This window comes from Monodon monoceros, unplaced genomic scaffold (assembly GCF_005190385.1).
Source record: "Monodon monoceros isolate NGI ecotype Baffin Bay Population unplaced genomic scaffold, NGI_Narwhal_1 Super_Scaffold_18, whole genome shotgun sequence".
Classification (NCBI taxonomy): domain Eukaryota; kingdom Metazoa; phylum Chordata; class Mammalia; order Artiodactyla; family Monodontidae; genus Monodon; species Monodon monoceros.
Genome location: NW_021703774.1, coordinates 49015133 through 49027124, shown reverse-complemented (window position 1 = coordinate 49027124; position 11992 = coordinate 49015133).

Below are 11992 nucleotides of genomic sequence, written 5' to 3'. Positions count from 1 at the left end.
TCATGGTCTGATGACTTTAGAATTAGGAAAACAAGTTTTTTGTAAATTGTCCTCTCCCATCCCCTACATTCAATGGCAGAGCTAGGACATACTATCCACAGTAAAACAAACAAACAAACAAACAAACCCCCATTCAGGAACAAGAAGAACAGGAGTTAACACACAGTTGCCAGTCCTTTGCAATTGTGAAAACCAGCTGCGCAGGCACTGTGAAGACCTCTGTCTTGGGGTGGAAGAATTTCCTTGATTAGACCATGGTCCTGCTCTTTGGGAAGAATTTCTGTTCCCAGTTTTCTCTGCAGTCCCTGGCTCCATCTTCTAAGAGCCTCTTCCTTTTCCATTATCCTTCATGGCCACATCTGAAGCCAATGTCAGAGAGCGCATCACCTTTGGGGGCTTTCACAGTGTGCTCCCTGCCCACGCAGATGTGGAGGCTTGAGAGCTGTTTTAAAATTTCCTGGACAGGCAAAAGCTTTATAGACTAGGCTTGTGGGTTCTTTATCAATACAATTCCAAGTTCCAGAACTTGGCTCTTCTGATCTATTTGCTTTGAGACTCAGGTGCCAGTAACTACTCCCAAAGTTATTTACTAGACCTAGGGTTGCCAGATAAAATATTGGGTATCCTGTATTTTTATTTGCTAAATCTAGATCCACTTCTCTGTGTCATCTTAATTCTTTGCTTCTTTACCTCATGATTTGCTCTTTCACCTAAAAAGTGGTTACCTTAAGTGCTGGCAGAGAACAAAACATCCGTAATTGCCTAATTGCCACACAGCTGTCATTTTGTTTACTTAGTAGTCTTGCTGAGCCTTTTTCTCTCAAGGCTTTTTTTTTTATCTTATCCCTTAATATTTGGAATCTAGAAGCCATAGGATTTCCCAGCCCTATAAAGCTCATGATCTCTGGGTTTTCCTCATCCTCTTTGATCTCTGCCTGAATTGAGTCCAGCTCAATTCTAGCCTACACTCATCTCTTTCAAGAATAACTTGCTGAGAGCAGAAAGTTAAAACTCAAATACACTAGCATTCAAACTCTTTCCAACCACTTCCCTAGAGCAGGGATTCTTGACCTAAGGATTTGTAACCTGGATGGGGTATTAAGTCAAGTTGTCTGGAAGCAGACACTGAAATGAGGATTCATGTGCAAGCGATTTATTAAGGATTAACCAGGAATGAGGGAAAAACAGAATAATGATAGGATGCAATTTTAGGCAAAGTTCCAACCTCAGCTAGATCCAACAGGGGAACTCTGGAGCATATGTTATACCTCAAAGCAAAGAAGCTGGGTTGTCATACATCCTCACCAGTCACTTACTGGCCATGGCTGCCCTCTGGACTTAAACACCCATGAATTTCCAAATTTCTACATCTGTAGACAAAGGGCTCCCGTAGCCCAAGGACAGTGCTCTGAAATGTCTCAGGTGAAAGCTGGTAAAGCAAAGGTAATAGAAACTGTGGGATTAGCAGATGGAACCCCTACAAAGGATCTGAGGAGATCAGGCAGAGAACCAACAGTGTTCTCCAACCAACATGGAAAACAAATTACATCTTTATTTTCACTAACCGCAACTGAAAGTTAACATTTCCTTTATTTAGTTATGAATGTAGGCAACAAATCACAGTAGTATTAGCAGCTCCTGTGAATTATGTCCCAGGTTTATTCATATAATATTATAGTTGTTGTATACATGTTGTAACATACCTCAAGATACTGTTTACACTCATATAATCATTACTACTTTGAAATTATGATAGTCCCAAGATTTGCAGTTGGCAGGCTGGAGACCCAGGAGAGCTGATGGTATAGTTCTAGTCTGAGTCTGGAGGCCTGAGACCCAGGAGAGCCAATGATGTAAGTTTTAGTCCAAGTCTGAGCCTCAAGACAGAATACCGTTGTCCCAGCTTGAAGACAGTCAGGCAGAGAGTGAATGAATTCTCCCTTACTCAGCATTTTTATTCTATTCAGGCCTGCAGTGGATTGGATGAGGCCCACCTACATTGGGGAGGGCAATCTGCTTTGCTTGTCTACTAATTCAAATACTAATCTCATCCAGAAACACACTCACAGACACACCAGGAATGTTTGACCAAATACTTGGGCACCTAGTGCCCAGTCAAGTTAACACATAAAATTAACTATCACACATTCCTAGATCTTGTTATTTAATGGATTAATAAAGATGCATATATGTTACTGTATCACATCTTTGCTTTTTTTTTTTTTTTTTTTTTTTTGGGGTACGCAGGCCTCTCACTGTTGTGGCCTCTCCCGTTGCAGAGCACAGGCTCCAGACGCACAGGCCCAGCGGCCATGGCTCACGGGCCCAGCCGCTCCGCAGCATGTGGGATCCTCCCGAACCGGGGCACGAACCCGTGTCCCCTGCATTGGCAGGCAGACTCTCAACCACAGCGCCACCAGGGAAGCCCCAACATCTTTGCTTTTTAAAAGTATTTTCCTAAGCATTTGTCAGTACAGTTGGTTTTCTGGTACACATTTTATTTCATACATTTAAAAATATTACTTTGAAATGGGGTCTGTCAGCTTCACCAAACTGCCATAGGGGTACATGGTACCAAAACGAAAAAAGGAAAGGAAGGAAGGAAGGGAAAAAAGAAAGAGAAGAGATGAAAAGATTAACCTCTCTGCCCTAGAATTACAAATGCGTTTAGGCACACAGTCATCCTTCTAAGTTATTTCAAGTGACGTCTTATCAAATCTTTTTTTAGCACATAATATGCATCTCCATTTTTCTAAGTTTGGATATCTGTTTCCTTACTTCCCACTGCTGATCCACTAAGCTAATGTCACAGATTTTAAGGTTTTGTATATGTTAGCTGCAGAGCTCTATGAATGAGATTTTGCCCTTTTAAAAGAGACCACAGAGAAATCCATTCTCCTTTCTGCTATGTGAAGACACAGCAAAAAGATGGCCATCTATGAACACGGAAGCAGGGCCTCACCAGGCACAGAATCTGCCAGCACCTTGATCTTGGACTTCCCAGCCTCCAGAGCTGTGAGAAATAAATTTCTGTTGTTTATAAGCCACTCGGTGTATGGTATTCTGTTACAGCAGCTGAACAGACTAAGATAACAGCACTCCATCCATTTCAAGATACAAATGTCCTGTATTGGTTAAGGTAAGACTATCTGCTATAATAAATTAATGCTCAATCTCAGTGGTTTAACAATAAAAATAACATTTAATGCAGTGTTCATGGGTCATGGCACCTGACTGTCCTGGGTGATTCTCCTGGGCATCTCCCAGTGATGATGTAGGTACCCAGAATCCCTCCATCTTGTGGCCCCATCATCTTTACCAGATGGATTCCCCATCCAGCTGGAAAGAAAAAGAGAAAGGAGGATTGTGCTTGAGAGGTTTTAATGGCTAGAACTCAGTGACATGATCCCACCTAACTGCAAGAGAAGCTGGGAAATATAGTAGAGCTGTATGTCCAGAGAGAAGAAATGGTTGGTGTAGGATTGCCAGATAAAATATAGGACACCTAGTTAAATTTAAATTTCAGATAAACAACAAACAATTTTTTTAGTATAAGTTATGTTCCATATAATATTTGGGCATCTTGTATGTTTACATGCTAAATCTAACAATCCTAGCTTTGGTGACCAGCTGACAGTCTTTGTCACAGGCAGGATGTCAGACTGAACTTTTGAACTGCTTAAGGCCTTGAGTTAATTGAAAATTCAGGGGGAGGAAAGGAACCTGAAGAGACAGCAATTCTAGACTTCCTGATAAGTGGATTTGGGACTAGTGCAATTTATTTGGGAAGATGAAAAGGTGGGACAGTATTTGTATCATGTGTTCATGGAGACAATGTTACCAGGGGCCTTATCCAGGATATCTATGAATTCCCTTCTAGCACATACTTATAGTATGGACTAATTGAAACTCCCAAAGTGGGAAGTATTGAATATTTTTTAGACAATGGCTATGATGCTACAGACAGGCTAGGGCACATGGATGGATGAGATACTTAAAGTCCCTGCTAATGTGGTAGATAGAGACTAGAGTCTGTGGTGAGTCTGAGCTTGAAAGGATTCTAAACTATGCTTCAAAACCAGGCAGATATAGAGTGGTTGGCAGAATATGCAGGAGAGAGGACATGATGATATTTCTTCTTTGTGATCCGCATCCCTGGAGAGTTTTGTGTAATGTAGACATATAGAAGGTAGTTTATTAAGTTTCTAACTCAGACTCCAAAACTTTCTAAAAGATTACAGCACTCTTCCTGAAGCAAGGACTGTGGCGTCTTGGTGTTCAAGAAAACCGCAAATTGCCCCAAGCCTGGATAAGCCATCAGAGACATGCCTAACGTGTTATGTTGCAATAGTCTGTGGGAAAGGGCATTCAGCCTGTGATAGAAGTAATGATTTCCAGAATCTGAGGGTATTATCTGGAATGACCTTTCCACCCCCGGGAAAGAAAGAAATAAAATTTTAGGACAAATTGCTGAAGTCCTACAAAAGCAGCAGATATTAGAAGGGGACTAGATATCAATATAGTGTTCCAATGATGGTGCCCTAAAAGTTATTGATGACCCCGTGTAGAAAATATCTTTATAAATGTGGTGAAGTGTTTGTAGGTTCCTTTCTTTTGAATTTTATTTTATTTTATACAGCAGGTTCTTATTAGTTATCTATTTTATATGTATTAGTGTATATATGTCAATCCCAATCTCCCAAGTCATCCCACCACCATCACCCACCCCACCCCCAAGTGTTTGTAGGTTCTTAAAAGTATCTGGGGGACTTCCCTGGTGGCGCAGTGGTTAAAAATCCGCCTGCCAATGCAAGGGCACGTGGGTTCGAGCCCTGGTCCGGGAAGATCTCACATGCCACGGAGCAACTAAGCCCGTGCGCCACAACTACTGAAGGCTGTGAGCCACAACTACTGAGCCCACGTGCTGCAACTACTGAAGCCCATGCGCCTAGAGCCCGTGCTCCACAACAAGAGAAGCCACTGCAACGAGAAGCCCTCAAGCAGCAACGAAGACCCAGCTCTGCCAAAAATAAAACCAAAAAAAAAAAGTATCTGGGTGAAACAGTTTCTTCCATTTTTTAAAATTATGATTATATATGTTAAAACTCACTCTTTACTAACACTGTACACTAGTACATTTCTGTGAGTTTTGAGTCATTTAACTACCACCAAAATCAAGATATGGAACAGTTCTTCTATCTCCTAAAAAACTGCCCTCTTTGTAATCAACCCCTCCCCCAACCCCTGCCAGTCCCTGGCATCCACTGATGTGTTTTCTGTCCCTATGGCCTCTGCCTTTTCTAGAATATCATATAAATGGAATCATATAGTATGTAACTTTGTGAGTCTGTCTTGTTTCACTTAGGATAATGCTTTTGAGATCCATCCATGTTGTTGCATGTATTAGGATTTAGGACCTTAAGACTTAAACAAAAATTTTTTTGAGAATATAGAGAATCGTCAGATCTCTCTGGTCAAAAGTTTTAAGACTAGACTCAGAGAAAGGGGAAGCTCCAAATTCAAAACTATTAAGACATCATACACATTTAGGGGCTTTGCTCCAAAAACTTATCTCCAGTGGATGCCATAGAGAAATCAAGTTATCAGAGACATTGCTTTTACAGTATGTGGGCCTCTCACCGCTGTGGCCCCTCCCGCCGCGGAGCACAGGCTCCGGACGCACAGGCCCAGAGGCCATGGCTCACAGGCCCAGCCGCTCCGCGGCATGTGGGATCCTCCTGGACGGGGGCACGAACCCGCGTCCCCTGCATCGGCAGGCGGACTGTCAACCACTGCGCCACCAGGGAAGCCCGAGACATTGCTTTTAATGAAGGGCAGAGATATAGGCTAAAGCTGTGAAACTGCCTCCAAGATTTCTAGAATTAAGGAGGTTAATTCTGAAAGAGGAAAAGAAGACTTAATCCTTTTCAAAGAGCCATCAAGACCCACTCTAAGGTCCCTACAGTCAATTGGGAATGTTAGCAGCTCTGAGCTTTGTTTGGGATTAATCATCGAAGACTCTTAAGGCCAGGAGGAACCGCCCAGCTATGTCCTTGCTTTTATTTGCTCGGGAAAAGATGGGTATTTATAGAAGGCTGCACAAAGGAGAACCATAAAAGCTAAGCAATGTTTTGGAGTTTTCAAGAAACAAAGGTGAACCCAGAGAAAAGAGGATCCCAAGGCTGATAGAAGCTCTTTCTCCTTTCATAGGTAGCAAAGGATCCAAGATGGAGAGAAGAGGCTGGAATGCCCACAAAACAACAGAAAATAGGCAGTATGGGGGCTGGCCACGTCCAAGCAAGACCATCGCCCACTTGGCTGCCTAAAAGGTAGTCACTGTCCATTCTTTGAATCCCATGGCAGGAACCAAGGAAAGTACAGGAAGGAGGGCCCATAAATACAAATAAAGAGCTATTTCTTCTCTTCTGTGGGGCCCAGGGACTTAGAAGATGGTCATAACTCTGAGGATGAAGGCTTGGCTGGAACTTCAGGCTAGAAAAACAATGTATCTTTCCGTTTGGAGCTAAATTTAGCAGTAATTTGCCCTGCTTCCAAAGAGGAAAAGAGAAAAATTAGCCAGAGCCTTGGGTCCATAAAGTAGCAAATACTTGAGCACATCCTGATTCTGGGTCCAGAACCAGATTATGGCCCATAAGGCAGCAGTGCATGTGGATAGAGGATATTGTTATGAACAAGTATCCTGCCAGTGCCTTGGCAGAAGCCAGAACAGAGGACCAGCCAGCACTCTGTAGAGGCCAGTTGCCATTTGCTATCAGCATTCCATTTCATGATAGCAGCAAGAAATTCTGTGCACTGGTTACCCTGGATTCTCCAAGCGTCCTAGACTACAAGGATCCAGTATTCACACTCTGAGGAAAAACTAGGGCATGAGTAAACCCCAAGCCTGGGGACTAGGGAAGTGGAGTCTCTGATTACATATATTTTTATAAAACCATGTCATATAGAGCTTTGTACCCCTCACAATGCTTTTTAAAATTCCCAATTTAATTAAATCTTTATTGAGTACCCATTACGTACAAAGCACTGTTGAGGAAGGTCAAGTTCACATTTTACTCCCCTTTACCTAGTAACTTGAAACACCATTTATATCAGTAATACACTTATGAAGAACTAATCACAATGATCTGTCCAACAAACCATTCCACAATTTCTTTAAGAATTATTCCAGGGAATTCCCTGGCTGTCCAGTGGTTAGGACTTGGGCCTTTCACTGCTATGGCCTGGGTTCGATCCCTGGTCAGGGAAATAAGACCCAGCAAGCCACAGGACCAGCCCCCCAAAAAAAAGAATTATTCAAAAACGATTTAATGAGATCCTATGTACTAAGTGGCAGGCATTGGACTAGGCTCAGGCTCAGAGGTAGAAAAGTGAACAGGTAGTCTTTTACCTCAAGTAATATGGTCTAATGGATATATAAATCATATAACCATTTTATTTATATTTACATATGTGAAATTTAGAGCCTTGATTGTAAGCATTGTAAACACCGGATTGGCTTTATAAAAGGGAAGAATGGGTATAGTAAGAATAATGAAATGTGTACGTTTAAAACCACACAGCATAGTGTCTGACACATAGTAGGTGCTCAGTAAATATTTATTCATTTGCCAAATGATTATATTTAAAGGTATTCTGGTAAAAAAGGTATTAGAGGGATGTGTGCTAGTTATTTATTTTTTTAGAAAAGGAAAGCACAAATTTCTACATGCTATGTTCTGTCTCTCACACTGAAGGGATTTACTTTATACTATCTCATTCTTGACCTGTAAAAAGGTTCTACATATCAGAAAGGGGAATTCTCATTTAGCTCTGCAATTATAGGGAAAATTTTTATAGAGGCAGTCCAGTCATACTGTTATAAAGGATTGGGCTGCTAGTTAAGGGTCTATGTGGTAAGATTGTTTTGAGAACTGTCTGTTCCAAAATACTCTGACCACAGATTTGCAAGCATCCTTGGAATCATTCCAGAAGAATCTTGACTTTGGGTAAGACTCTATTTCAAAAAGTTCCCAGAGTGTAATTCTATTAGAGAACACATTAATAAGTCCATACCTGTTAAAACATTAGCGGTGATTAGTTCATTGGATCGATTTATAGGACAATTAAATATCTCTGACAGGTGAGTTTTGCTGTATATAAATTAAATCTCATTAAAACAGACAAAATTTCAACATAGAGAAATGACATCCGGACTTTTAGAGACATTCAGAAAATTATTAAGTACATTTTCTTGAGCTAGGAAAAGAAAGAGCAATCTTAAGACAATAAATACCAATATTACTCTGGGTTTATCTAATGCCTTTCCTCTGAGAAATGAATGTACATACTTCTTATTTTTATTATTCTGATTCATCAGCCTCTAAAGTAATCTATTTAAAAACATGTTGTTTAAACATAAGTCCTGAAGACATTATAAATTAACATCCAGAAGTATTCCAAATAAAATTCCACTGAATGGGGCACTAAAAAGAAAGTCCTGCTGGCATAACGTAAATTCAGTTCTCTTGTATTTGAAGAACTCCTCTAAAAAGGTTTTCAGAGACATTGAATCCAAAATTTTGCATTCACCTTTTAGGCTAACTATAGTGAACTCTGTGCTTTATTACCTAATGAATTAACCTGCAGGCACCAGAACCATAATGCCAGAATAGTCTGTTCTCTACCAAGTGAGATTTCAGGGGTTCTGAAAACCTTCTCCACTAAAACAATGCTTTCTTGTCCTCTACCAATGTCAGTAACAGATAAGATTGGAGACCTCACATTTTTGTCACTCTTACGTAGAGTAGCACAGAGGTATAAGATCCAAATTGTTTTAGAAAATGCAATAAGTTGAGTTAAAACTCACATTAGAGGGCTTCCCTGGTGGCGCAGTGGTTGAGAGTCCGCCTGCCAATGCAGGTGACACGGGTTCGTGCCCCGGTCCTGGAAGATCCCACATGCGGCAGAGCGGCTGGGCCCGTGAGCCATGGCCGTTGAGCCTGCACGTCCAGAGCCTGTGCTCCACAACGGGAGAGGCCACAACAGTGAGAGGCCCACGTACCGCAAAAAAAATAAAAAACATAACAAAAAAACTCACATTAGAGTATGAAAGTCTGATATCATAATACATTTTTGACAAGGGGAAAGGTGGAGCCTGGGAAAGTAACATATTAGTCTGTGACTTTCCTGGTGAGAAATTTCACTGCTTTACAATCTCCATTGTGAAGTAGTACATACTAACCTTTATTCGTTTAATATTTACTTTCCAACTGCTTCAAGGTGTGTCCTAACCAAGTAGGCTAAGCTGACAGGTGGGGTAACATCAGAGGTCAGGACCCACATGTATATCTCATTTGACTCTAACTTCTACTTCGCATCTGCCTTTAGCTATCCAAATTCAGACATGGAAATATGTGTATAGTAGGTGGAGGAATTTCAGAAGAAAACCAGGCTTACTTTCAGGATAAGAGAGGAGATTTTACTGTTTTATCAAAAGGAGGGCCCTTGACACGGGGAGTGGGAAGGGTAAGCTGGGACGAAGTGAGAGAGTAGCATTGACATATATACACTACCAAATGTAAAATAGGTAGTTAGTGGGAAGCAGCTGCATAGCACAGGGAGATCAACTCAGTGCTTTGTGACCACCTAGAGGGGTGGGGTAGGGAGGGTGGGAGGGAGGTGCAAGAGGGAAGGGATATGGGGATATATGTATACATACAGCTGATTCACTTTGTTATAAAGCAGAAACTAACACAACATTGTAAAGCAATTATACTCCAATAAAGATGTTAAAAAAAAAAAAGGAGGGCTCTTGGTGACACCTGGAATATGTTCAGAAAATAAATGGGTTTATCTTGGTGTTGATCTCATTTATAATAAATTGCATAGGTCTCCTAGAAATTTTTTTAAAATGGAGCTCGTGACACAAGGATTTATAAGAAAGAAAGAATGAAAGAAAGAAAGAAAAGAAAAGTTTCAAAAAATTGGAAATTTGTCAAAAGTAATTGAACCATTAAGTACAAGATCGTTAAGCACAAAAATGCTTCTATATAGGACCTCCCTGATGGTCTAGTGGTTAAGACTCTGCGCTCCCAATGCAGGGGGCATGGGTTCGATCCCTGCTTGGGGAACTAAGATTCCCACATGCTGTGTGGCCTAAAAAAAAAAAAACATATACATTAAAAAAAAAAAACTTACATTAAAATGTGAAACCTTTGGGGAAATGTTAACCTGGGTTTTTTAACTTGTACATAGTATTATAGAAAGCCCTTGGTTAAAAGTCAACAGTCATGGTAGTCAAGTCCACACTATTATATTAACTACCTGAACGAAGTTGAGAAATCCATTTAAACCTGCTTGTTTTCAGTTTCTGCATCCATAGGATAAAAAGGCTCGGTGATCTCTGACTCATTTAAGCACTATTATTCTGTATTGTCAGTCACTGGTCATAATTTTAGCTCTAAATCCTACCTTGAAATCTTACATATTTATTAGAAGACATTTCCTACAGTTTCAACTAGCACGTGCATTTACCAAACTAACTTCTTGAATTTCACAACTGCATAAGCAAATTGAGAAAAAACAGTGAATCTTTACTGATATATACAGGCGTCATATTATCTTTCTATAAAAATAAGGACTAGACTTGCTATTTTTATTAGGATCAGGTTTCCTCAGACTGGCCCAAGGCAAGGCTATGAAACTATGAGGTTCATTATAAATAGCGTCTCGCCTCTTCACTTCCTCCTATTTGCTAATATGGCCTTTGGCAGAACCCCAAGTGCCCCTGCTTTCACAGAACTCTGCAGATGCCCAATACCCACCTTTCTTCCTAAACTCTTCATGTTCCACCTTTATGCTCACCCTTTAATACAGTGCCTCATTACTAAACTCTTTATTACTTACCCACAATAATCAATGTCCATTCTTAAAGTTCCTAACTCAGTGGGTATAATGAGGAAAACTATCTGATTAAACAAGTTAATGTTAAGTAGTGAATATATCTGCACCTTGTTTCAGAAAGTATAATTGGTGGACTTCCATACTCAGCAACAAAGTAAAAGAATTTTAGGGAGTGGAGGGAAATTTGGGCAAGTACAAGCGCCAGAAAGGGCCTTTCTGCTTTACAGCCTTGTTACCCCAAGTATGGTACTAGGACCAGTAGCAATGGAATCACCTGGGGGCTTATTAGAAATTCAGAATCCTAGGCCCTCCCAGCCCTACTAGTCAAAATCTGCAATTTTTACAAGATAGGAGGAGGAGGTGGTAGTTTCTTTACACATTAAAATTTGATAAGCTTTCGTTTACAGTATTTCACATAGGTGGACACTTCCCCTCTCTGGTTTAAGGTCAGCTAACTCTTGCTTATGAGAATCTGTATTCAAATGAAGACCCATTTTTGCTTCTAAGCAGCCTTCTTTCTAATTTTTGACCCACCCATACAGACTCCATTGTAATTTAATACATTTGGAGAGGAGGAGGCATTACAAAAAGCTCTCATTTAACACAGTATTGAAGGGAAGTAGAGCAACTGGAAATTAGAAAACTATGTAGGATACACAGGTACAATAGTGAAGGTAGAAGCCAATGTTTGATAAAAGATTTCAACCCACATGACAATCAAAAGAAAGTACTCACGAAAATGGAATCACTGCACAATTGTTAGGACTGCTATGGGTAAGAGTGGTGAAGGGGGTTAGTTTGTATATATGTCAAAAGTATTAATGAAGGTAGCCAATCCAATCCAACTAATTCTACAGGGTTTTTTTCAATTTCCATCTCCTGTCCTCCACAAGGCCTTCTCTGACTCCGCCTACAACACTGCCTTTATTAAGGTAACCAGCTGGCCTATTTGCCCAGGACTATCTTGCATTTCTCTCTGAAGGTTCTGTGTCCCAGGAAGCCCTTCAGTCCCCAGCCAAACCAGGATCATTGGTCACCCTCCCCCCAGTCCACGTTGGAAGTACTACTCCCTACTTTAAACCTGTTTAGC